Here is a 24,256-nt window from a genome sequence, read left to right as displayed (position 1 = left end):
CCAGCAGCTCCTGTATTTCAATACACCAGAACCCAATATTATTGGCGAGTCGGGTAGTCCATCATCACAGTTCGAGGGCAGGCATCATTTCAGTAATTTCATCCCGTTGCATTCACATCCGTGCCTTGAATGAGATTGAATGTGATCTTTGCTCTCAAGTATGTTCCCAAGTTTTACACTTTCGTGCTTTGCATGAATGGGAATGGAACCGTGTGTGTTGAATGAAGCTCCTTGTGAGCACTGAACTTTGTCCGGTGGAGTTCCTTTTTGTGTTGCTGTAATTGTGTCATTTCTCGATGAGAAAGATTAGGCAACATTTAGTCACTTCTAGCCATGATGCTCAATTTATTTACGAATGTACCCTAGTTACTAGGGACCGTTTACTTTGGAGAACAAGATCTATTGTATGCCTGTGTATTTGGGGAAGTCAAATCTGAAATAATGATGAAATTGCGTGTATCCAAAGTTAAAACTCGTGATTTGTCGCCCTCTGGTGTGTAAAAGATGCAAAAGCTTACAGCACCTGGTATTCCCAGGCGGTCTCCCATCCAAGTACTGACCAGGCCCGAGCCTGCTTAGCTTCCGAGATCGGACGAGATCGGGCGTATTCAGGCTAGTATGGCCGTAAGCCAGGAAGGCTGTCCCTGACGCTCTACTTAAAGGGAAGGCAATATCCGTTTCTGCCGTTCATACTTACAGTTGAACTGTCTCTCTACTCTAAAGCCCGGGACACACCAGCGCGCCGCAGACAGTCCCTGCTAACACGCCACGTTGTGGCAACATTGTGGCAACGTTGTGCGTTAGCTGGGGTGCCACACCAGACCGGAACTATATATTACAAAACGAACACATTCTCTTGATAAAACAGCTGTAATTGAGTGCCTGACACGCCAGTCAAGCGCAATCTTGAGAAGGTGTGCATTTCAGTAAGGATTTCTATTGACATGCAGTATGAAACTGAAAGGAGGTTGCATCACTATGATGCATAACATTGCATGTATTGTATTTTCAAGTGTGTGCATTCATCCTGTTGTCATTTTGTTTTGAAAGCAGAAGAATCATTCAACAGGTTGCTGAGACAAATGTAAACCAGTAAAACATATGAAGAGAAACAAACCTTGAATATAAGTTCAGTTGTTTAAACATTTGACAAACTATGGTGAGGGGGTAAGAAAACACACAAATCCAGCAGCTCCTGTATTTCAATACACCAGAACCCAATATTATTGGCGAGTCGGGTAGTCCATCATCACAGTTCGAGGGCAGGCATCATTTCAGTAATTTCATCCCGTTGCATTCACATCCGTGCCTTGAATGAGATTGAATGTGATCTTTGCTCTCAAGTATGTTCCCAAGTTTTACACTTTCGTGCTTTGCATGAATGGGAATGGAACCGTGTGTGTTGAATGAGGCTCCTTGTGAGCACTGAACTTTGTCCGGTGGAGTTCCTTTTTGTGTTGCTGTAATTGTGTCATTTCTCGATGAGAAAGATTAGGCAACATTTAGTCACTTCTAGCCATGATGCTCAATTTATTTACGAATGTACCCTAGTTACTAGGGACCGTTTACGTTGGAGAACAAGATCTATTGTATGCCTGTGTATTTGGGGAAGTCAAATCTGAAATAATGATGAAATTGCGTGTATCCAAAGTTAAAACTCGTGATTTGTCGCCCTCTGGTGTGTAAAAGATGCAAAAGCTTACAGCACCTGGTATTCCCAGGCGGTCTCCCATCCAAGTACTGACCAGGCCCGAGCCTGCTTAGCTTCCGAGATCGGACGAGATCGGGCGTATTCAGGCTAGTATGGCCGTAAGCCAGGGAGGCTATCCCTGACGCTCTACTTAAAGGGAAGGCAATATCCGTTTCTGCCGCTCATACTTGCAGTTGAACTGTCTCTCTACTCTAAAGTCCGGGACACACCAGCGCGCCGCAGACAGTCCCTGCTAACACGAAACGTTGTGGCAACGTTGTGCGTTAGCTGGGGTGCCACACCAGACCGGAACTATATATTACAAAACGAACACATTGTCTTGATAAAACAGCTGTAATTGAGTGCCTGACACGCCAGTCAAGCGCAATCTTGAGAAGGTGTGCATTTCAGTAAGGATTTCAATTGACATGCAGTATGAAACTGAAAGGAGGTTGCATCACTATGATGCATAACATTGCATGTATTGTATTTTCAAGTGTGTGCATTCATCCTGTTGTCATTTTGTTTTGAAAGCAGAAGAATCATTCAACAGGTTGCTGAGACAAATGTAAACCAGTAAAACATATGAAGAGAAACAAACCTTGAATATAAGTTCAGTTGTTTAAACATTTGACAAACTATGGTGAGGGGGAAAGAAAACACACACATCCAGCAGCTCCTGTATTTCAATACACCAGAAGCCAATATTATTGGCGAGTCGGGTAGTCCATCATCACAGTTCGAGGGCAGGCATCATTTCAGTTATTTCATCCCGTTGCATTCACATCCGTGCCTTGAATGAGATTGAATGTGATCTTTGCTCTCAAGTATGTTCCCAAGTTTTACACTTTCGTGCTTTGCATGAATGGGAATGGAACCGTGTGTGTTGAATGAGGCTCCTTGTGAGCACTGAACTTTGTCCGGTGGAGTTCCTTTTTGTGTTGCTGTAATTGTGTCATTTCTCGATGAGATAGATTAGGCAACATTTAGTCACTTCTAGCCATGATGCTGAATTTATTTACGAATGTACCCTAGTTTCTAGGGACCGTTTACGTTGGAGAACAAGATCTATTGTATGCCTGTGTATTTGGGGAAGTCAAATCTGAAATAATGATGAAATTGCGTGTATCCAAAGTTAAAACTCGTGATTTGTCGCCCTCTGGTGTGTAAAAGATGAAAAAGCTTACAGCACCTGGTATTCCCAGGCGGTCTCCCATCCAAGTACTGACCAGGCCCGAGCCTGCTTAGCTTCCGAGATCGGACGAGATCGTGCGTATTCAGGCTAGTATGGTCGTAAGCAAGGGAGGCTGTCCCTGACGCTCTACTTAAAGGGAAGGCAATATCCGTTTCTGCCGCTCATACTTGCAGTTGATCTGTCTCTCTACTCTAAAGTCCGGGACACACCAGCGCGCCGCAGACAGTCCCTGCTAACACGAAACGTTGTGGCAACGTTGTGCGTTAGCTGGGGTGCCACACCAGACCGGAACTATATTTTACAAAACGAACACATTGTCTTGATAATACAGCTGTAATTGAGTGCCTGACACGCCAGTCAAGCGCAATCTTGAGAAGGTGTGCATTTCAGTGAGGAATTCAATTGACATGCAGTATGAAACTGAAAGGAGGTTGCATCACTATGATGCATAACATTGCATGTATTGTATTTTCAAGTGTGTGCATTCATCCTGTTGTCATTTTGTTTTGAAAGCAGAAGAATCATTCAACAGGTTGCTGAGACAAATGTAAACCAGTAAAACATATGAAGAGAAACAAACCTTGAATATAAGTTCAGTTGTTTAAACATTTGACAAACTATGGTGAGGGGGTAAGAAAACACACAAATCCAGCAGCTCCTGTATTTCAATACACCAGAACCCAATATTATTGGCGAGTCGGGTAGTCCATCATCACAGTTCGAGGGCAGGCATCATTTCAGTAATTTCATCCCGTTGCATTCACATCCGTGCCTTGAATGAGATTGAATGTGATCTTTGCTCTCAAGTATGTTCCCAAGTTTTACACTTTCGTGCTTTGCATGAATGGGAATGGAACCGTGTGTGTTGAATGAGGCTCCTTGTGAGCACTGAACTTTGTCCGGTGGAGTTCCTTTTTGTGTTGCTGTAATTGTGTCATTTCTCGATGAGAAAGATTAGGCAACATTTAGTCACTTCTAGCCATGATGCTCAATTTATTTACGAATGTACCCTAGTTACTAGGGACCGTTTACGTTGGAGAACAAGATCTATTGTATGCCTGTGTATTTGGGGAAGTCAAATCTGAAATAATGATGAAATTGCGTGTATCCAAAGTTAAAACTCGTGATTTGTCGCCCTCTGGTGTGTAAAAGATGCAAAAGCTTACAGCACCTGGTATTCCCAGGCGGTCTCCCATCCAAGTACTGACCAGGCCCGAGCCTGCTTAGCTTCCTAGATCGGACGAGATCGGGCGTATTCAGGCTAGTATGGCCGTAAGCCAGGAATGCTGTCCCTGAAGCTCTACTTAAAGGGAAGGCAATATCCGTTTCTGCCGTACATACTTACAGTTGAACTGTCTCTCTACTCTAAAGCCCGGGACACACCAGCGCGCCGCAGACAGTCCCTGCTAATATGCCACGTTGTGGCAACGTTGTGCGTTAGCTGGGGTGCCACACCAGACTGGAACTATATTTTACAAAACGAACACATTTGTCTTGATAAAACAGCTGTAATTGAGTGCCTGACACGCCAGTCAAGCGAAATCTTGAGAAGGTGTGCATTTCAGTAAGGATTTCAATTGACATGCAGTATGAAACTGAAAGGAGGTTGCATCACTATGATGCATAACATTGCATGTATTGTATTTTCAAGTGTGTGCAGTCATCCTGTTGTCATTTTGTTTTGAAAGCAGAAGAATCATTCAACAGGTTGCTGAGACAAATGTAAACCAGTAAAACATATGAAGAGAAACAAACCTTGAATATAAGTTCAGTTGTTTAAACATTTGACAAACTATGGTGAGGGGGTAAGAAAACAAACAAATCCAGCAGCTCCTGTATTTCAATACACCAGAACCCAATATTATTGGCGTGTCGGGTAGTCCATCATCACAGTTCGAGGGCAGGCATCATTTCAGTAATTTCATCCCGTTGCATTCACATCCGTGCCGTGAATGAGATTGAATGTGATCTTTGCTCTCAAGTATGTTCCCAAGTTTTACACTTTCGTGCTTTGCATGAATGGGAATGGAACCGTGTGTGTTGAATGAGGCTCCTTGTGAGCACTGAACTTTGTCCGGTGGAGTTCCTTTTTGTGTTGCTGTAATTGTGTCATTTCTCGATGAGAAAGATTAGGCAACATTTAGTCACTTCTAGCCATGATGCTCAATTTATTTACGAATGTACCCTAGTTACTAGGGACCGTTTACGTTGGAGAACAAGATCTATTGTATGCCTGTGTATTTGGGGAAGTAAAATCTGAAATAATGATGAAATTGTGTGTATCCAAAGTTAAAACTCGTGATTTGTCGCCCTCTGGTGTGTAAAAGGTGCAAAAGCTTACAGCACCTGGTATTCCCAGGCGGTCTCCCATCCAAGTAATGACCAGGCCCAAGCCTGCTTGGCTTCCGAGATCGGACGAGATCGGGCGTATTCAGGCTAGTATGGCCGTAAGCCAGGGAGGCTGTCCCTGACGCTCTACTTAAAGGGAAGGCAATATCCGTTTCTGCCGGTCATACTTGCAGTTGAACTGTATCTCTACTCTAAAGCCCGGGACACACCAGCGCGCCGCAGCCAGTCCCTGCTAACACGCCACGTTGTGGCAACATTGTGGCAACGTTGTGCGTTAGCTGGGGTGCCACACCAGACCGGAACTATATATTACAAAACGAACACATTGTCTTGATAAAACAGCTGTAATTGAGTGCCTGACACGCCAGTCAAGCGCAATCTTGAGAAGGTGTGCATTTCAGTAAGGATTTCAATTGACATGCAGTATGAAACTGAAAGGAGGTTGCATCACTATGATGCATAACATTGCATGTATTGTATTTTCAAGTGTGTGCATTCATCCTGTTGTCATTTTGTTTTGAAAGCAGAAGAATCATTCAACAGGTTGCTGAGACAAATGTAAACCAGTAAAACATATGAAGAGAAACAAACCTTGAATATAAGTTCAGTTGTTTAAACATTTGACAAACTATGGTGAGGGGGTAAGAAAACACACAAATCCAGCAGCTCCTGTATTTCAATACACCAGAACCCAATATTATTGGCGAGTCGGGTAGTCCATCATCACAGTTCGAGGGCAGGCATCATTTCAGTAATTTCATCCCGTTGCATTCACATCCGTGCCTTGAATGAGATTGAATGTGATCTTTGCTCTCAAGTATGTTCCCAAGTTTTACACTTTCGTGCTTTGCATGAATGGGAATGGAACCGTGTGTGTTGAATGAGGCTCCTTGTGAGCACTGAACTTTGTCCGGTGGAGTTCCTTTTTGTGTTGCTGTAATTGTGTCATTTCTCGATGAGAAAGATTAGGCAACATTTAGTCACTTCTAGCCATGATGCTCAATTTATTTACGAATGTACCCTAGTTACTAGGGACCGTTTACGTTGGAGAACAAGATCTATTGTATGCCTGTGTATTTGGGGAAGTCAAATCTGAAATAATGATGAAATTGCGTGTATCCAAAGTTAAAAATCGTGATTTGTCGCCCTCTGGTGTGTAAAAGATGCAAAAGCTTACAGCACCTGGTATTCCCAGGCGGTCTCCCATCCAAGTACTGACCAGGCCCGAGCCTGCTTAGCTTCCGAGATCGGACGAGATCGGGCGTATTCAGGCTAGTAGGCCGTAAGCCAGGGAGGCTGTCCCTGACGCTCTACTTAAAGGGAAGGCAATATCCGTTTCTGCCGTTCATACTTACAGTTGAACTGTCTCTCTACTCTAAAGCCCGGGACACACCAGCGCGCCGCAGACAGTCCCTGCTAACACGCCACGTTGTGGCAACATTGTGGCAACGTTGTGCGTTAGCTGGGGTGCCACACCAGACCGGAACTATATATTACAAAACGAACACATTGTCTTGATTAAACAGCTGTAATTGAGTGCCTGACACGCCAGTCAAGCGCAATCTTGAGAAGGTGTGCATTTCAGTAAGGATTTCAATTGACATGCAGTATGAAACTGAAAGGAGGTTGCATCACTATGATGCATAACATTGCATGTATTGTATTTTCAAGTGTGTGCATTCATCCTGTTGTCATTTTGTTTTGAAAGCAGAAGAATCATTCAACAGGTTGCTGAGACAAATGTAAACCAGTAAAACATATGAAGAGAAACAAACCTTGAATATAAGTTCAGTTGTTTAAACATTTGACAAACTATGGTGAGGGGGTAAGAAAACACACAAATCCAGCAGCTCCTGTATTTCAATACACCAGAACCCAATATTATTGGCGAGTCGGGTAGTCCATCATCACAGTTCGAGGGCAGGCATCATTTCAGTAATTTCATCCCGTTGCATTCACATCCGTGCCTTGAATGAGATTGAATGTGATCTTTGCTCTCAAGTATGTTCCCAAGTTTTACACTTTCGTGCTTTGCATGAATGGGAATGGAACCGTGTGTGTTGAATGAGGCTCCTTGTGAGCACTGAACTTTGTCCGGTGGAGTTCCTTTTTGTGTTGCTGTAATTGTGTCATTTCTCGATGAGAAAGATTAGGCAACATTTAGTCACTTCTAGCCATGATGCTCAATTTATTTACGAATGTACCCTAGTTACTAGGGACCGTTTACGTTGGAGAACAAGATCTATTGTATGCCTGTGTATTTGGGGAAGTAAAATCTGAAATAATGATGAAATTGCGTGTATCCAAAGTTAAAACTCGTGATTTGTCGCCCTCTGGTGTGTAAAAGATGCAAAAGCTTACAGCACCTGGTATTCCCAGGTGGTCTCCCATCCAAGTACTGACCAGGCCCGAGCCTGCTTGGCTTCCGAGATCGGACGAGATCGGGCGTATTCAGGCTAGTATGGCCGTAAGCCAGGGAGGCTGTCCTTGACCCTCTACTTAAAGGGAAGGCAATATCCGTTTCTGCCGCTCATACTTGCAGTTGAACTGTCTCTCTACTCTAAAGTCCGGGACACACCAGCACGCTGCAGACAGTCCCTGCTAACACGAAACGTTGTGGCAACGTTGTGCGTTAGCTGGGGTGCCACACCAGACCGGAACTATATTTTACAAAACGAACACATTGTCTTGATAAAACAGCTGTAATTGAGTGCCTGACACGCCAGTCAAGCGCAATCTTGAGAAGGTGTGCATTTCAGTAAGGATTTCAATTGACATGCAGTATGAAACTGAAAGGAGGTTGCATCACTATGATGCATAACATTGCATGTATTGTATTTTCAAGTGTGTGCATTCATCCTGTTGTCATTTTGTTTTGAAAGCAGAAGAATCATTCAACAGGTTGCTGAGACAAATGTAAACCAGTAAAACATATGAAGAGAAACAAACCTTGAATATAAGTTCAATTGTTTAAACATTTGACAAACTATGGTGAGGGGGTAAGAAAACACACAAATCCAGCAGCTCCTGTATTTCAATACACCAGAACCCAATATTATTGGCGAGTCGGGTAGTCCATCATCACAGTTCGAGGGCAGGCATCATTTCAGTAATTTCATCCCGTTGCATTCACATCCGTGCCTTGAATGAGATTGAATGTGATCTTTGCTCTCAAGTATGTTCCCAAGTTTTACACTTTCGTGCTTTGCATGAATGGGAATGGAACCGTGTGTGTTGAATGAAGCTCCTTGTGAGCACTGAACTTTGTCCGGTGGAGTTCCTTTTTGTGTTGCTGTAATTGTGTCATTTCTCGATGAGAAAGATTAGGCAACATTTAGTCACTTCTAGCCATGATGCTCAATTTATTTACGAATGTACCCTAGTTACTAGGGACCGTTTACGTTGGAGAACAAGATCTATTGTATGCCTGTGTATTTGGGGAAGTCAAATCTGAAATAATGATGAAATTGCGTGTATCCAAAGTTAAAACTTGTGATTTGTCGCCCTCTGGTGTGTAAAAGATGCAAAAGCTTACAGCACCTGGTATTCCCAGGCGGTCTCCCATCCAAGTACTGACCAGGCCCGAGCCTGCTTAGCTTCTGAGATCGGACGAGATCGGGCGTATTCAGGCTAGTATGGCCGTAAGCCAGGGAGGCTGTCCCTGACGCTCTACTTAAAGGGAAGGCAATATCCGTTTCTGCCGTTCATACTTACAGTTGAACTGTCTCTCTACTCTAAAGCCCGGGACACACCAGCACGCCGCAGACAGTCCCTGCTAACACGCCACGTTGTGGCAACATTGTGGCAACGTTGTGCGTTAGCTGGGGTGCCACACCAGACCGGAACTATATATTACAAAACGAACACATTCTCTTGATAAAACAGCTGTAATTGAGTGCCTGACACGCCAGTCAAGCGCAATCTTGAGAAGGTGTGCATTTCAGTAAGGATTTCAATTGACATGCAGTATGAAACTGAAAGGAGGTTGCATCACTATGATGCATAACATTGCATGTATTGTATTTTCAAGTGTGTGCATTCATCCTGTTGTCATTTTGTTTTGAAAGCAGAAGAATCATTCAACAGGTTGCTGAGACAAATGTAAACCAGTAAAACATATGAAGAGAAACAAACCTTGAATATAAGTTCAGTTGTTTAAACATTTGACAAACTATGGTGAGTGGGTAAGAAAACACACAAATCCAGCAGCTCCTGTATTTCAATACACCAGAACCCAATATTATTGGCGAGTCGGGTAGTCCATCATCACAGTTCGAGGGCAGGCATCATTTCAGTAATTTCATCCCGTTGCATTCACATCCGTGCCTTGAATGAGATTGAATGTGATCTTTGCTCTCAAGTATTTTCCCAAGTTTTACACTTTCGTGCTTTGCATGAATGGGAATGGAACCGTGTGTGTTGAATTAGGCTCCTTGTGAGCACTGAACTTTGTCCGGTGGAGTTCCTTTTTGTGTTGCTGTAATTGTGTCATTTCTCGATGAGAAAGATTAGGCAACATTTAGTCACTTCTAGCCATGATGCTCAATTTATTTACGAATGTACACTAGTTACTAGGGATCGTTTACGTTGGAGAACAAGATCTATTCTATGCCTGTGTATTTGGGGAAGTCAAATCTGAAATAATGATGAAATTGCGTGTATCCAAAGTTAAAACTCGTGATTTGTCGCCCTCTGGTGTGTAAAAGATGCAAAAGCTTACAGCACCTGGTATTCCCAGGCGGTCTCCCATCCAAGTACTGACCAGGCCCGAGCCTGCTTAGCTTCCGAGATCGGACGAGATCGGGCGTATTCAGGCTAGTATGGCCGTAAGCCAGGGAGGCTGTCCCTGACGCTCTACTTAAAGGGAAGGCAATATCCGTTTCTTCCGCTCATACTTGCAATTGAACTGTCTCTCTACTCTAAAGTCCGGGACACACCAGCGCGCCGCAGACAGTCCCTGCTAACACGAAACGTTGTGGCAACGTTGTGCGTTAGCTGGGGTGCCACACCAGACCGGAACTATATATTACAAAACGAACACATTGTCTTGATTAAACAGCTGTAATTGAGTGCCTGACACGCCAGTCAAGCGCAATCTTGAGAAGGTGTGCATTTCAGTAAGGATTTCAATTGACATGCAGTATGAAACTGAAAGGAGGTTGCATCACTATGATGCATAACATTGCATGTATTGTATTTTCAAGTGTGTGCATTCATCCTGTTGTCATTTTGTTTTGAAAGCAGAAGAATCATTCAACAGGTTGCTGAGACAAATGTAAACCAGTAAAACATATGAAGAGAAACAAACCTTGAATATAAGTTCAGTTGTTTAAACATTTGACAAACTATGGTGAGGGGGTAAGAAAACACACAAATCCAGCAGCTCCTGTATTTCAATACACCAGAACCCAATATTATTGGCGAGTCGGGTAGTCCATCATCACAGTTCGAGGGCAGGCATCATTTCAGTAATTTCATCCCGTTGCATTCACATCCGTGCCTTGAATGAGATTGAATGTGATCTTTGCTCTCAAGTATGTTCCCAAGTTTTACACTTTCGTGCTTTGCATGAATGGGAATGGAACCGTGTGTGTTGAATGAGGCTCCTTGTGAGCACTGAACTTTGTCCGGTGGAGTTCCTTTTTGTGTTGCTGTAATTGTGTCATTTCTCGATGAGAAAGATTAGGCAACATTTAGTCACTTCTAGCCATGATGCTCAATTTATTTACGAATGTACCCTAGTTACTAGGGACCGTTTACGTTGGAGAACAAGATCTATTGTATGCCTGTGTATTTGGGGAAGTCAAATCTGAAATAATGATGAAATTGCGTGTATCCAAAGTTAAAACTCGTGATTTGTCGCCCTCTGGTGTGTAAAAGATGCAAAAGCTTACAGCACCTGGTATTCCCAGGCGGTCTCCCATCCAAGTACTGACCAGGCCCGAGCCTGCTTAGCTTCCGAGATCGGACGAGATCGGGCGTATTCAGGCTAGTATGGCCGTGAGCCAGGGAGCCTGTCCCTGACGCTCTATTTAAAGGGATGGCAATATCCGTTTCTGCCGTTCATACTTACAGTTGAACTGTCTCTCTACTCTAAAGCCCGGGACACACCAGCGCGCCGCAGACAGTCCCTGCTAATATGCCACGTTGTGGCAACGTTGTGCGTTAGCTGGGGTGCCACACCAGACCGGAACTATATTTTACAAAATGAACACATTTGTCTTGATAAAACAGCTGTAATTGAGTGCCTGACACGCCAGTCAAGCGCAATCTTGAGAAGGTGTGCATTTCAGTAAGGATTTCAATTGACGTGCAGTATGAAACTGAAAGGAGGTTGCATCACTATGATGCATAACATTGCATGTATTGTATTTTCAAGTGTGTGCATTCATCCTGTTGTCATTTTGTTTTGAAAGCAGAAGAATCATTCAACAGGTTGCTGAGACAAATGTAAACCAGTAAAACATATGAAGAGAAACAAACCTTGAATATAAGTTCAGTTGTTTAAACATTTGACAAACTATGGTGAGGGGGTAAGAAAACACACAAATCCAGCAGCTCCTGTATTTCAATACACCAGAACCCAATATTATTGGCGAGTCGGGTAGTCCATCATCACAGTTCGAGGGCAGGCATCATTTCAGTAATTTCATCCCGTTGCATTCACATCCGTGCCTTGAATGAGATTGAATGTGATCTTTGCTCTCAAGTATGTTCCCAAGTTTTACATTTTCGTGCTTTGCATGAATGGGAATGGAACCGTGTGTGTTGAATGAGGCTCCTTGTGAGCACTGATCTTTGTCCGGTGGAGTTCCTTTTTGTGTTGCTGTAATTGTGTCATTTCTCGATGAGAAAGATTAGGCAACATTTAGTCACTTCTAGCCATGATGCTCAATTTATTTACGAATGTACCCTAGTTACTAGGGACCGTTTACGTTGGAGAACAAGATCTATTGTATGCCTGTGTATTTGGGGAAGTCAAATCTGAAATAATGATGAAATTGCGTGTATCCAAAGTTAAAACTCGTGATTTGTCGCGCTCTGGTGTGTAAAAGATGCAAAAGCTTACAGCACCTGGTTTTCCCAGGTGGTCTCCCATCCAAGTACTGACCAGGCCCGAGCCTGCTTAGCTTCCGAGATCGGACGAGATCGGGCGTATTCAGGCTAGTATGGCCCTAAGCCAGGGAGGCTGTCCCTGACGCTCTACTTAAAGAGAAGGCAATATCCGTTTCTGCCGCTCATACTTGCAGTTGAACTGTCTCTCTACTCTAAAGTCCGGGACACACCAGCGCGCCGCAGACAGTCCCTGCTAACACGAAACGTTGTGGCAACGTTGTGCGTTAGCTGGGGTGCCACACCAGACCGGAACTATATATTACAAAACGAACACATTGTCTTGATAAAACAGCTGTAATTGAGTGCCTGACACGCCAGTCAAGCGCAATCTTGAGAAGGTGTGCATTTCAGTAAGGATTTCAATTGACATGCAGTATGAAACTGAAAGGAGGTTGCATCACTATGATGCATAACATTGCATGTATTGTATTTTCAAGTGTGTGCATTCATCCTGTTGTCATTTTGTTTTGAAAGCAGAAGAATCATTCAACAGGTTGCTGAGACAAATGTAAACCAGTAAAACATATGAAGAGAAACAAACCTTGAATATAAGTTCAGTTGTTTAAACATTTGACAAACTATGGTGAGGGGGTAAGAAAACACACAAATCCAGCAGCTCCTGTATTTCAATACACCAGAACCCAATATTATTGGCGAGTCGGGTAGTCCATCATCACAGTTCGAGGGCAGGCATCATTTCAGTAATTTCATCCCGTTGCATTCACATCCGTGCCTTTAATGAGATTGAATGTGATCTTTGCTCTCAAGTATGTTCCCAAGTTTTACACTTTCGTGCTTTGCATGAATGGGAATGGAACCGTGTGTGTTGAATGAGGCTCCTTGTGAGCACTGAACTTTGTCCGGTGGAGTTCCTTTTTGTGTTGCTGTAATTGTGTAATTTCTCGATGAGAAAGATTAGGCAACATTTAGTCACTTCTAGCCATGATGCTCAATTTATTTACGAATGTACCCTAGTTACTAGGGACCGTTTACGTTGGAGAACAAGATCTATTGTATGCCTGTGTATTTGGGGAAGTCAAATCTGAAATAATGATGAAATTGCGAGTATCCAAAGTTAAAACTCGTGATTTGTCGCCCTCTGGTGTGTAAAAGATGCAAAAGCTTACAGCACCTGGTATTCCCAGGCGGTCTCCCATCCAAGTACTGACCAGGCCCGAGCCTGCTTAGCTTCCGAGATCGGACGAGATCGGGCGTATTCAGGCTAGTATGGCCGTAAGCCAGGGAGGCTGTCCCTGACGCTCTACTTAAAGGGAAGGCAATATCCGTTTCTGCCGCTCATACTTGCAGTTGAACTGTCTCTCTACTCTAAAGTCCGGGACACACCAGCGCGCCGCAGACAGTCCCTGCTAACACGAAACGTTGTGGCAACGTTGTGCGTTAGCTGGGGTGCCACACCAGACCGGAACTATATATTACAAAACGAACACATTGTCTTGATAAAACAGCTGTAATTGAGTGCCTGAAACGCCAGTCAAGCGCAATCTTGAGAAGGTGTGCATTTCAGTAAGGATTTCAATTGACATGCAGTATGAAACTGAAAGGAGGTTGCATCACTATGATGCATAACATTGCATGTATTGTATTTTCAAGTGTGTGCATTCATCCTGTTGTCATTTTGTTTTGAAAGTAGAAGAATCATTTTTGCTGAGGTTGCTGAGACAAATGTAAACCAGTAAAACATATGAAGAGAAACAAACCTTGAATATAAGTTCAGTTGTTTAAACATTTGACAAACTATGGTGAGGGGGTAAGAAAACACACAAATCCAGCAGCTCCTGTATTTCAATACACCAGAACCCAATATTATTGGCGAGTCGGGTAGTCCATCATCACAGTTCGAGGGCAGGCATCATTTCAGTAATTTCATCCCGTTGCATTCACATCCGTGCCTTGAATGAGATTGAATGTGATCTTTGCTCTCAAGTATGTTCCCAAGTTTTACACTTTCGTGCTTTGCATGAATGGGAATGGAACCGTGTGTGTTGAATGAGGCTCCTTGTGAGCACTGAACTTTGTCCGGTGGAGTTCCTTTTTGTGTTGCTGTAATTGTGTCATTTCTCGATGAGAAAGATTAGGCAACATTTAGTCACTTCTAGCCATGATGCTCAATTTATTTATGAATGTACCCTAGTTACTAGGGACCGTTTACGTTGGAGAACAAGATCTATTGTATGCCTGTGTATTTGGGGAAGTCAAATCTGAAATAATGATGAAATTGCGTGTATCCAAAGTTAAAACTCGTGATTTGTCGCCCTCTGGTGTGTAAAAGATGCAAAAGCTTACAGCACCTGGTATTCCCAGGCGGTCTCCCATCCAAGTACTGACCAGGCCCGAGCCTGCTTAGCTTCCGAGATCGGACGAGATCGGGCGTATTCAGGCTAGTATGGCCGTAAGCCAGGGAGGCTGTCCCTGACGCTCTACTTAAAGGGAAGGCAATATCCGTTTCTGCCGTTCATACTTACAGTTGAACTGTCTCTCTACTCTAAAGCCCGGGACACACCAGCGCGCCGCAGACAGTCCCTGATAACACGCCACGTTGTGGCAACATTGTGGCAACGTTGTGCGTTAGCTGGGGTGCCACACCAGACCGGAACTATATATTACAAAACGAACACATTCTCTTGATAAAACAGCTGTAATTGAGTGCCTGACACGCCAGTCAAGCGCAATCTTGAGAAGGTGTGCATTTCAGTAAGGATTTCAATTGACATGCAGTATGAAACTGAAAGGAGGTTGCATCACTATGATGCATAACATTGCATGTATTGTATTTTCAAGTGTGTGCATTCATCCTGTTGTCATTTTGTTTTGAAAGCAGAAGAATCATTCAACAGGTTGCTGAGACAAATGTAAACCAGTAAAACATATGAAGAGAAACAAACCTTGAATATAAGTTCAGTTGTTTAAACATTTGACAAACTATGGTGAGGGGGTAAGAAAACACACAAATCCAGCAGCTCCTGTATTTCAATACACCAGAACCCAATATTATTGGCGAGTCGGGTAGTCCATCATCACAGTTCGAGGGCAGGCATCATTTCAGTAATTTCATCCCATTGCATTCACATCCGTGCCTTGAATGAGATTGAATGTGATCTTTGCTCTCAAGTATGTTCCCAAGTTTTACACTTTCGTGCTTTGCATGAATGGGAATGGAACCGTGTGTGTTGAATGAGGCTCCTTGTGAGCACTGAACTTTGTCCGGTGGAGTTCCTTTTTGTGTTGCTGTAATTGTGTCATTTCTCGATGAGAAAGATTAGGCAACATTTAGTCACTTCTAGCCATGATGCTCAATTTATTTATGAATGTACCCTAGTTACTAGGGACCGTTTACGTTGGAGAACAAGATCTATTGTATGCCTGTGTATTTGGGGAAGTCAAATCTGAAATAATGATGAAATTGCGTGTATCCAAAGTTAAAACTCGTGATTTGTCGCCCTCTGGTGTGTAAAAGATGCAAAAGCTTACAGCACCTGGTATTCCCAGGCGGTCTCCCATCCAAGTACTGACCAGGCCCGAGCCTGCTTAGCTTCCGAGATCGGACGAGATCGGGCGTATTCAGGCTAGTATGGCCGTAAGCCAGGGAGGCTGTCCCTGACGCTCTACTTAAAGGGAAGGCAATATCCGTTTCTGCCGTTCATACTTACAGTTGAACTGTCTCTCTACTCTAAAGCCCGGGACACACCAGCGCGCCGCAGACAGTCCCTGATAACACGCCACGTTGTGGCAACATTGTGGCAACGTTGTGCGTTAGCTGGGGTGCCACACCAGACCGGAACTATATATTACAAAACGAACACATTCTCTTGATAAAACAGCTGTAATTGAGTGCCTGACACGCCAGTCAAGCGCAATCTTGAGAAGGTGTGCATTTCAGTAAGGATTTCAATTGACATGCAGTATGAAACTGAAAGGAGGTTGCATCACTATGATGCATAACATTGCATGTATTGTATTTTCAAGTGTGTGCATTCATCCTGTTGTCATTTTGTTTTGAAAGCAGAAGAATCATTCAACAGGTTGCTGAGACAAATGTAAACCAGTAAAACATATGAAGAGAAACAAACCTTGAATATAAGTTCAGTTGTTTAAACATTTGACAAACTATGGTGAGGGGGTAAGAAAACACACAAATCCAGCAGCTCCTGTATTTCAATACATCAGAACCCAATATTATTGGCGAGTCGGGTAGTCCATCATCACAGTTCGAGGGCAGGCATCATTTCAGTAATTTCATCCCGTTGCATTCACATCCGTGCCTTGAATGAGATTGAATGTGATCTTTGCTCTCAAGTATGTTCCCAAGTTTTACACTTTCGTGCTTTGCATGAATGGGAATGGAACCGTGTGTGTTGAATGAGGCTCCTTGTGAGCACTGAACTCTGTCCGGTGGAGTTCCTTTTTGTGTTGCTGTAATTGTGTCATTTCTCGATGAGAAAGATTAGGCAACATTTAGTCACTTCTAGCCATGATGCTCAATTTATTTACGAATGTACCCTAGTTACTAGGGACCGTTTACGTTGGAGAACAAGATCTATTGTATGCCTGTGTATTTGGGGAAGTCAAATCTGAAATAATGATGAAATTGCGTGTATCCAAAGTTAAAACTCGTGATTTGTCGCCCTCTGGTGTGTAAAAGATGCAAAAGCTTACAGCACCTGGTTTTCCCAGGTGGTCTCCCATCCAAGTACTGACCAGGCCCGAGCCTGCTTAGCTTCCGAGATCGGACGAGATCGGGCGTATTCAGGCTAGTATGGCCGTAAGCCAGGGAGGCTGTCCCTGACGCTCTACTTAAAGGGAAGGCAATATCCGTTTCTGCCGCTCATACTTGCAGTTGAACTGTCTCTCTACTCTAAAGTCCGGGACACACCAGCGCGCCGCAGACAGTCCCTGCTAACACGAAACGTTGTGGCAACGTTGTGCGTTAGCTGGGGTGCCACACCAGACCGGAACTATATATTACAAAACGAACACATTGTCTTGATAAAACAGCTGTAATTGAGTGCCTGACACGCCAGTCAAGCGCAATCTTGAGAAGGTGTGCATTTCAGTAAGGATTTCAATTGACATGCAGTATGAAACTGAAAGGAGGTTGCATCACTATGATGCATAACATTGCATGTATTGTATTTTCAAGTGTGTGCATTCATCCTGTTGTCATTTTGTTTTGAAAGCAGAAGAATCATTCAACAGGTTGCTGAGACAAATGTAAACCAGTAAAACATATGAAGAGAAACAAACCTTGAATATAAGTTCAGTTGTTTAAACATTTGACAAACTATGGTGAGGGGGTAAGAAAACACACAAATCCAGCAGCTCCTGTATTTCAATACACCAGAACCCAATATTATTGGCGAGTCGGGTAGTCCATCATCACAGTTCGAGGGCAGGCATCATTTCAGTAATTTCATCCCGTTGCATTCACATCCGTGCCTTGAATGAGATTGAATGTGATCTTTGCTCTCAAGTATGTTCCCAAGTTTTACACTTTCGTGCTTTGCATGAATGGGAATGGAACCGTGTGTGTTGAATGAGGCTCCTTGTGAGCACTGAACTTTGTCCGGTGGAGTTCCTTTTTGTGTTGCTGTAATTGTGTAATTTCTCGATGAGAAAGATTAGGCAACATTTAGTCACTTCTAGCCATGATGCTCAATTTATTTACGAATGTACCCTAGTTACTAGGGACCGTTTACGTTGGAGAACAAGATCTATTGTATGCCTGTGTATTTGGGGAAGTCAAATCTGAAATAATGATGAAATTGCGTGTATCCAAAGTTAAAACTCGTGATTTGTCGCCCTCTGGTGTGTAAAAGATGCAAAAGCTTACAGCACCTGGTATTCCCAGGCGGTCTCCCATCCAAGTACTGACCAGGCCCGAGCCTGCTTAGCTTCCGAGATCGGACGAGATCGGGCGTATTCAGGCTAGTATGGCCGTAAGCCAGGGAGGCTGTCCCTGACGCTCTACTTAAAGGGAAGGCAATATCCGTTTCTGCCGCTCATACTTGCAGTTGAACTGTCTCTCTACTCTAAAGTCCGGGACACACCAGCGCGCCGCAGACAGTCCCTGCTAACACGAAACGTTGTGGCAACGTTGTGCGTTAGCTGGGGTGCCACACCAGACCGGAACTATATATTACAAAACGAACACATTGTCTTGATAAAACAGCTGTAATTGAGTGCCTGACACGCCAGTCAAGCGCAATCTTGAGAAGGTGTGCATTTCAGTAAGGATTTCAATTGACATGCAGTATGAAACTGAAAGGAGGTTGCATCACTATGATGCATAACATTGCATGTATTGTATTTTCAAGTGTGTGCATTCATCCTGTTGTCATTTTGTTTTGAAAGTAGAAGAATCATTTTTGCTGAGGTTGCTGAGACAAATGTAAACCAGTAAAACATATGAAGAGAAACAAACCTTGAATATAAGTTCAGTTGTTTAAACATTTGACAAACTATGGTGAGGGGGTAAGAAAACACACAAATCCAGCAGCTCCTGTATTTCAATACACCAGAACCCAATATTATTGGCGAGTCGGGTAGTCCATCATCACAGTTCGAGGGCAGGCATCATTTCAGTAATTTCATCCCGTTGCATTCACATCCGTGCCTTGAATGAGATTGAATGTGATCTTTGCTCTCAAGTATGTTCCCAAGTTTTACACTTTCGTGCTTTGCATGAATGGGAATGGAACCGTGTGTGTTGAATGAGGCTCCTTGTGAGCACTGAACTTTGTCCGGTGGAGTTCTTTTTTGTGTTGCTGTAATTGTGTCATTTCTCGATGAGAAAGATTAGGCAACATTTAGTCACTTCTAGCCATGATGCTCAATTTATTTATGAATGTACCCTAGTTACTAGGGACCGTTTACGTTGGAGAACAAGATCTATTGTATGCCTGTGTATTTGGGGAAGTCAAATCTGAAATAATGATGAAATTGCGTGTATCCAAAGTTAAAACTCGTGATTTGTCGCCCTCTGGTGTGTAAAAGATGCAAAAGCTTACAGCACCTGGTATTCCCAGGCGGTCTCCCATCCAAGTACTGACCAGGCCCGAGCCTGCTTAGCTTCCGAGATCGGACGAGATCGGGCGTATTCAGGCTAGTATGGCCGTAAGCCAGAAAGGCTGTCCCTGACGCTCTACTTAAAGGGAAGGCAATATCCGTTTCTGCCGTTCATACTTACAGTTGAACTGTCTCTCTACTCTAAAGCCCGGGACACAGCAGCGCGCCGCAGATAGTCCCTGCTAACACGCCACGTTGTGGCAACATTGTGGCAACGTTGTGCGTTAGCTGGGGTGCCACACCAGACCGGAACTATATATTACAAAACGAACACATTGTCTTGATAAAACAGCTGTAATTGAGTGCCTGACACGCCAGTCAAGCGCAATCTTGAGAAGGTGTGCATTTCAGTAAGGATTTCAATTGACATGCAGTATGAAACTGAAAGGAGGTTGCATCACTATGATGCATAACATTGCATGTATTGTATTTTCAAGTGTGTGCATTCATCCTGTTGTCATTTTGTTTTGAAAGCAGAAGAATCATTCAACAGGTTGCTGAGACAAATGTAAACCAGTAAAACATATGAAGAGAAACAAACCTTGAATATAAGTTCAGTTGTTTAAACATTTGACAAACTATGGTGAGGGGGTAAGAAAACACACAAATCCAGCAGCTCCTGTATTTCAATACACCAGAACCCAATATTATTGGCGAGTCGGGTAGTCCATCATCACAGTTCGAGGGCAGGCATCATTTCAGTAATTTCATCCCGTTGCATTCACATCCGTGCCTTGAATGAGATTGAATGTGATCTTTGCTCTCAAGTATGTTCCCAAGTTTTACACTTTCGTGCTTTGCATGAATGGGAATGGAACCGTGTGTGTTGAATGAGGCTCCTTGTGAGCACTGAACTTTGTCCGGTGGAGTTCCTTTTTGTGTTGCTGTAATTGTGTAATTTCTCGATGAGAAAGATTAGGCAACATTTAGTCACTTCTAGCCATGATGCTCAATTTATTTACGAATGTACCCTAGTTACTAGGGACCGTTTACGTTGGAGAACAAGATCTATTGTATGCCTGTGTATTTGGGGAAGTCAAATCTGAAATAATGATGAAATTGCGTGTATCCAAAGTTAAAACTCGTGATTTGTCGCCCTCTGGTGTGTAAAAGATGCAAAAGCTTACAGCACCTGGTATTCCCAGGCGGTCTCCCATCCAAGTACTGACCAGGCCCGAGCCTGCTTAGCTTCCGAGATCGGACGAGATCGGGCGTATTCAGGCTAGTATGGCCGTAAGCCAGGGAGGCTGTCCCTGACGCTCTACTTAAAGGGAAGGCAATATCCGTTTCTGCCGCTCATACTTGCAGTTGAACTGTCTCTCTACTCTAAAGTCCGGGACACACCAGCGCGCCGCAGACAGTCCCTGCTAACACGAAACGTTGTGGCAACGTTGTGCGTTAGCTGGGGTGCCACACCAGACCGGAACTATATATTACAAAACGAACACATTGTCTTGATAAAACAGCTGTAATTGAGTGCCTGACACGCCAGTCAAGCGCAATCTTGAGAAGGTGTGCATTTCAGTAAGGATTTCAATTGACATGCAGTATGAAACTGAAAGGAGGTTGCATCACTATGATGCATAACATTGCATGTATTGTATTTTCAAGTGTGTGCATTCATCCTGTTGTCATTTTGTTTTGAAAGTACAAGAATCATTTTTGCTGAGGTTGCTGAGACAAATGTAAACCAGTAAAACATATGAAGAGAAACAAACCTTGAATATAAGTTCAGTTGTTTAAACATTTGACAAACTATGGTGAGGGGGTAAGAAAACACACAAATCCAGCAGCTCCTGTATTTCAATACACCAGAACCCAATATTATTGGCGAGTCGGGTAGTCCATCATCACAGTTCGAGGGCAGGCATCATTTCAGTAATTTCATCCCGTTGCATTCACATCCGTGCCTTGAATGAGATTGAATGTGATCTTTGCTCTCAAGTATGTTCCCAAGTTTTACACTTTCGTGCTTTGCATGAATGGGAATGGAACCGTGTGTGTTGAATGAGGCTCCTTGTGAGCACTGAACTTTGTCCGGTGGAGTTCCTTTTTGTGTTGCTGTAATTGTGTCATTTCTCGATGAGAAAGATTAGGCAACATTTAGTCACTTCTAGCCATGATGCTCAATTTATTTATGAATGTACCCTAGTTACTAGGGACCGTTTACGTTGGAGAACAAGATCTATTGTATGCCTGTGTATTTGGGGAAGTCAAATCTGAAATAATGATGAAATTGCGTGTATCCAAAGTTAAAACTCGTGATTTGTCGCCCTCTGGTGTGTAAAAGATGCAAAAGCTTACAGCACCTGGTATTCCCAGGCGGTCTCCCATCCAAGTACTGACCAGGCCCGAGCCTGCTTAGCTTCCGAGATCGGACGAGATCGGGCGTATTCAGGCTAGTATGGCCGTAAGCCAGAAAGGCTGTCCCTGACGCTCTACTTAAAGGGAAGGCAATATCCGTTTCTGCCGTTCATACTTACAGTTGAACTGTCTCTCTACTCTAAAGCCCGGGACACAGCAGCGCGCCGCAGATAGTCCCTGCTAACACGCCACGTTGTGGCAACATTGTGGCAACGTTGTGCGTTAGCTGGGGTGCCACACCAGACCGGAACTATATATTACAAAACGAACACATTGTCTTGATAAAACAGCTGTAATTGAGTGCCTGACACGCCAGTCAAGCGCAATCTTGAGAAGGTGTGCATTTCAGTAAGGATTTCAATTGACATGCAGTATGAAACTGAAAGGAGGTTGCATCACTATGATGCATAACATTGCATGTATTGTATTTTCAAGTGTGTGCATTCATCCTGTTGTCATTTTGTTTTGAAAGCAGAAGAATCATTCAACAGGTTGCTGAGACAAATGTAAACCAGTAAAACATATGAAGAGAAACAAACCTTGAATATAAGTTCAGTTGTTTAAACATTTGACAAACTATGGTGAGGGGGTAAGAAAACACACAAATCCAGCAGCTCCTGTATTTCAATACACCAGAACCCAATATTATTGGCGAGTCGGGTAGTCCATCATCACAGTTCGAGGGCAGGCATCATTTCAGTAATTTCATCCCGTTGCATTCACATCCGTGCCTTGAATGAGATTGAATGTGATCTTTGCTCTCAAGTATTGTCCCAAGTTTTACACTTTCGTGCTTTGCATGAATGGGAATGGAACCGTGTGTGTTGAATGAGGCTCCTTGTGAGCACTGAACTTTGTCCGGTGGAGTTCCTTTTTGTGTTGCTGTAATTGTGTCATTTCTCGATGAGAAAGATTAGGCAACATTTAGTCACTTCTAGCCATGATGCTCAATTTATTTACGAATGTACACTAGTTACTAGGGACCGTTTACGTTGGAGAACAAGATCTATTGTATGCCTGTGTATTTGGGGAAGTCAAATCTGAAATAATGATGAAATTGCGTGTATCCAAAGTTAAAACTCGTGATTTGTCGCCCTCTGGTGTGTAAAAGATGCAAAAGCTTACAGCACCTGGTATTCCAAGGCGGTCTCCCATCCAAGTACTGACCAGGCCCGAGCCTGCTTAGCTTCCGAGATCGGATGAGATCGGGCGTATTCAGGCTAGTATGGCCGTAAGCCAGGGAGGCTGTCCCTGACGCTCTACTTAAAGGGAAGGCAATATCCGTTTCTGCCGCTCATACTTGCAATTGAACTGTCTCTCTACTCTAAAGTCCGGGACACACCAGCGCGCCGCAGACAGTCCCTGCTAACACGAAACGTTGTGGCAACGTTGTGCGTTAGCTGGGGTGCCACACCAGACCGGAACTATATATTACAAAACGAACACATTGTCTTGATAAAACAGCTGTAATTGAGTGCCTGACACGCCAGTCAAGCGCAATCTTGAGAAGGTGTGCATTTCAGTAAGGATTTCAATTGACATGCAGTATGAAACTGAAAGGAGGTTGCATCACTATGATGCATAACATTGCATGTATTGTATTTTCAAGTGTGTGCATTCATCCTGTTGTCATTTTGTTTTGAAAGCAGAAGAATCATTCAACAGGTTGCTGAGACAAATGTAAACCAGTAAAACATATGAAGAGAAACAAACCTTGAATATAAGTTCAGTTGTTTAAACATTTGACAAACTATGGTGAGGGGGTAAGAAAACACACAAATCCAGCAGCTCCTGTACTTCAATACACCAGAACCCAATATTATTGGCGAGTCGGGTAGTCCATCATCACAGTTCGAGGGCAGGCATAATTTCAGTAATTTCATCCCGTTGCATTCACATCCGTGCCTTGAATGAGATTGAATGTGATCTTTGCTCTCAAGTATGTTCCCAAGTTTTACACTTTCGTGCTTTGCATGAATGGGAATGGAACCGTATGTGTTGAATGAAGCTCCTTGTGAGCACTGAACTTTGTCCGGTGGAGTTCCTTTTTGTGTTGCTGTAATTGTGTCATTTCTCGATGAGAAAGATTAGGCAACATTTAGTCACTTCTAGCCATGATGCTCAATTTATTTACGAATGTACCCTAGTTACTAGGGACCGTTTACGTTGGAGAACAAGATCTATTGTATGCCTGTGTATTTGGGGAAGTCAAATCTGAAATAATGATGAAATTGCGTGTATCCAAAGTTAAAACTCGTGATTTGTCGCCCTCTGGTGTGTAAAAGATGCAAAAGCTTACAGCACCTGGTATTTCCAGGCAGTCTCCCATCCAAGTACTGACCAGGCCCAAGCCTGCTTAGCTTCCGAGATCGGACGAGATCGGGCGTATTCAGGCTAGTATGGCCGTAAGCCAGGGAGGCTGTCCCTGACGCTCTACTTAAAGGGAAGGCAATATCCGT

The 24,256-nt window shown here is 43.5% G+C and overlaps 21 non-coding genes across 21 annotated transcripts; all 21 read right to left on the bottom strand.

Moving 5' to 3' along the window:
- Positions 1–511: 511 nt before the first annotated feature.
- Positions 512–630, bottom strand: LOC136725086 (5S ribosomal RNA). Its single transcript, XR_010807466.1, has one exon. It is a non-coding gene; the product is annotated as a 5S ribosomal RNA (ribosomal RNA).
- Positions 631–1,696: 1,066 nt separating this feature from the next.
- Positions 1,697–1,815, bottom strand: LOC136725085 (5S ribosomal RNA). The gene has a single exon (XR_010807465.1). It is a non-coding gene; the product is annotated as a 5S ribosomal RNA (ribosomal RNA).
- Positions 1,816–2,870: 1,055 nt separating this feature from the next.
- LOC136725058 (5S ribosomal RNA) lies at positions 2,871–2,989 on the bottom strand. The gene has a single exon (XR_010807443.1). It is a non-coding gene; the product is annotated as a 5S ribosomal RNA (ribosomal RNA).
- Positions 2,990–4,044: 1,055 nt separating this feature from the next.
- Positions 4,045–4,163, bottom strand: LOC136725055 (5S ribosomal RNA). Its single transcript, XR_010807440.1, has one exon. It is a non-coding gene; the product is annotated as a 5S ribosomal RNA (ribosomal RNA).
- A 1,056-nt stretch (positions 4,164–5,219) lies between these two features.
- On the bottom strand, positions 5,220–5,338 carry LOC136725051 (5S ribosomal RNA). The gene has a single exon (XR_010807436.1). It is a non-coding gene; the product is annotated as a 5S ribosomal RNA (ribosomal RNA).
- A 1,066-nt stretch (positions 5,339–6,404) lies between these two features.
- LOC136725060 (5S ribosomal RNA) lies at positions 6,405–6,522 on the bottom strand. The gene has a single exon (XR_010807445.1). It is a non-coding gene; the product is annotated as a 5S ribosomal RNA (ribosomal RNA).
- Positions 6,523–7,588: 1,066 nt separating this feature from the next.
- Positions 7,589–7,707, bottom strand: LOC136725097 (5S ribosomal RNA). The gene has a single exon (XR_010807476.1). It is a non-coding gene; the product is annotated as a 5S ribosomal RNA (ribosomal RNA).
- Positions 7,708–8,762: 1,055 nt separating this feature from the next.
- LOC136725113 (5S ribosomal RNA) lies at positions 8,763–8,881 on the bottom strand. Its single transcript, XR_010807491.1, has one exon. It is a non-coding gene; the product is annotated as a 5S ribosomal RNA (ribosomal RNA).
- Positions 8,882–9,947: 1,066 nt separating this feature from the next.
- Positions 9,948–10,066, bottom strand: LOC136725084 (5S ribosomal RNA). Its single transcript, XR_010807464.1, has one exon. It is a non-coding gene; the product is annotated as a 5S ribosomal RNA (ribosomal RNA).
- A 1,055-nt stretch (positions 10,067–11,121) lies between these two features.
- Positions 11,122–11,240, bottom strand: LOC136725109 (5S ribosomal RNA). The gene has a single exon (XR_010807487.1). It is a non-coding gene; the product is annotated as a 5S ribosomal RNA (ribosomal RNA).
- A 1,056-nt stretch (positions 11,241–12,296) lies between these two features.
- On the bottom strand, positions 12,297–12,415 carry LOC136725104 (5S ribosomal RNA). The gene has a single exon (XR_010807483.1). It is a non-coding gene; the product is annotated as a 5S ribosomal RNA (ribosomal RNA).
- A 1,055-nt stretch (positions 12,416–13,470) lies between these two features.
- Positions 13,471–13,589, bottom strand: LOC136725082 (5S ribosomal RNA). Its single transcript, XR_010807463.1, has one exon. It is a non-coding gene; the product is annotated as a 5S ribosomal RNA (ribosomal RNA).
- A 1,058-nt stretch (positions 13,590–14,647) lies between these two features.
- LOC136725080 (5S ribosomal RNA) lies at positions 14,648–14,766 on the bottom strand. Its single transcript, XR_010807461.1, has one exon. It is a non-coding gene; the product is annotated as a 5S ribosomal RNA (ribosomal RNA).
- Positions 14,767–15,832: 1,066 nt separating this feature from the next.
- Positions 15,833–15,951, bottom strand: LOC136725079 (5S ribosomal RNA). Its single transcript, XR_010807460.1, has one exon. It is a non-coding gene; the product is annotated as a 5S ribosomal RNA (ribosomal RNA).
- Positions 15,952–17,017: 1,066 nt separating this feature from the next.
- On the bottom strand, positions 17,018–17,136 carry LOC136725088 (5S ribosomal RNA). The gene has a single exon (XR_010807468.1). It is a non-coding gene; the product is annotated as a 5S ribosomal RNA (ribosomal RNA).
- A 1,055-nt stretch (positions 17,137–18,191) lies between these two features.
- Positions 18,192–18,310, bottom strand: LOC136725078 (5S ribosomal RNA). The gene has a single exon (XR_010807459.1). It is a non-coding gene; the product is annotated as a 5S ribosomal RNA (ribosomal RNA).
- Positions 18,311–19,368: 1,058 nt separating this feature from the next.
- On the bottom strand, positions 19,369–19,487 carry LOC136725077 (5S ribosomal RNA). Its single transcript, XR_010807458.1, has one exon. It is a non-coding gene; the product is annotated as a 5S ribosomal RNA (ribosomal RNA).
- A 1,066-nt stretch (positions 19,488–20,553) lies between these two features.
- On the bottom strand, positions 20,554–20,672 carry LOC136725076 (5S ribosomal RNA). Its single transcript, XR_010807457.1, has one exon. It is a non-coding gene; the product is annotated as a 5S ribosomal RNA (ribosomal RNA).
- Positions 20,673–21,730: 1,058 nt separating this feature from the next.
- LOC136725075 (5S ribosomal RNA) lies at positions 21,731–21,849 on the bottom strand. The gene has a single exon (XR_010807456.1). It is a non-coding gene; the product is annotated as a 5S ribosomal RNA (ribosomal RNA).
- Positions 21,850–22,915: 1,066 nt separating this feature from the next.
- Positions 22,916–23,034, bottom strand: LOC136725095 (5S ribosomal RNA). The gene has a single exon (XR_010807474.1). It is a non-coding gene; the product is annotated as a 5S ribosomal RNA (ribosomal RNA).
- A 1,055-nt stretch (positions 23,035–24,089) lies between these two features.
- On the bottom strand, positions 24,090–24,208 carry LOC136725054 (5S ribosomal RNA). Its single transcript, XR_010807439.1, has one exon. It is a non-coding gene; the product is annotated as a 5S ribosomal RNA (ribosomal RNA).
- Positions 24,209–24,256: the final 48 nt, after the last annotated feature.

Source organism: Amia ocellicauda, unplaced genomic scaffold, assembly GCF_036373705.1.
Source record: "Amia ocellicauda isolate fAmiCal2 unplaced genomic scaffold, fAmiCal2.hap1 HAP1_SCAFFOLD_206, whole genome shotgun sequence".
Classification (NCBI taxonomy): domain Eukaryota; kingdom Metazoa; phylum Chordata; class Actinopteri; order Amiiformes; family Amiidae; genus Amia; species Amia ocellicauda.
Note: the sequence above shows the minus strand (reverse complement) of the source record. Positions and strands in the feature narration are given on the sequence as shown.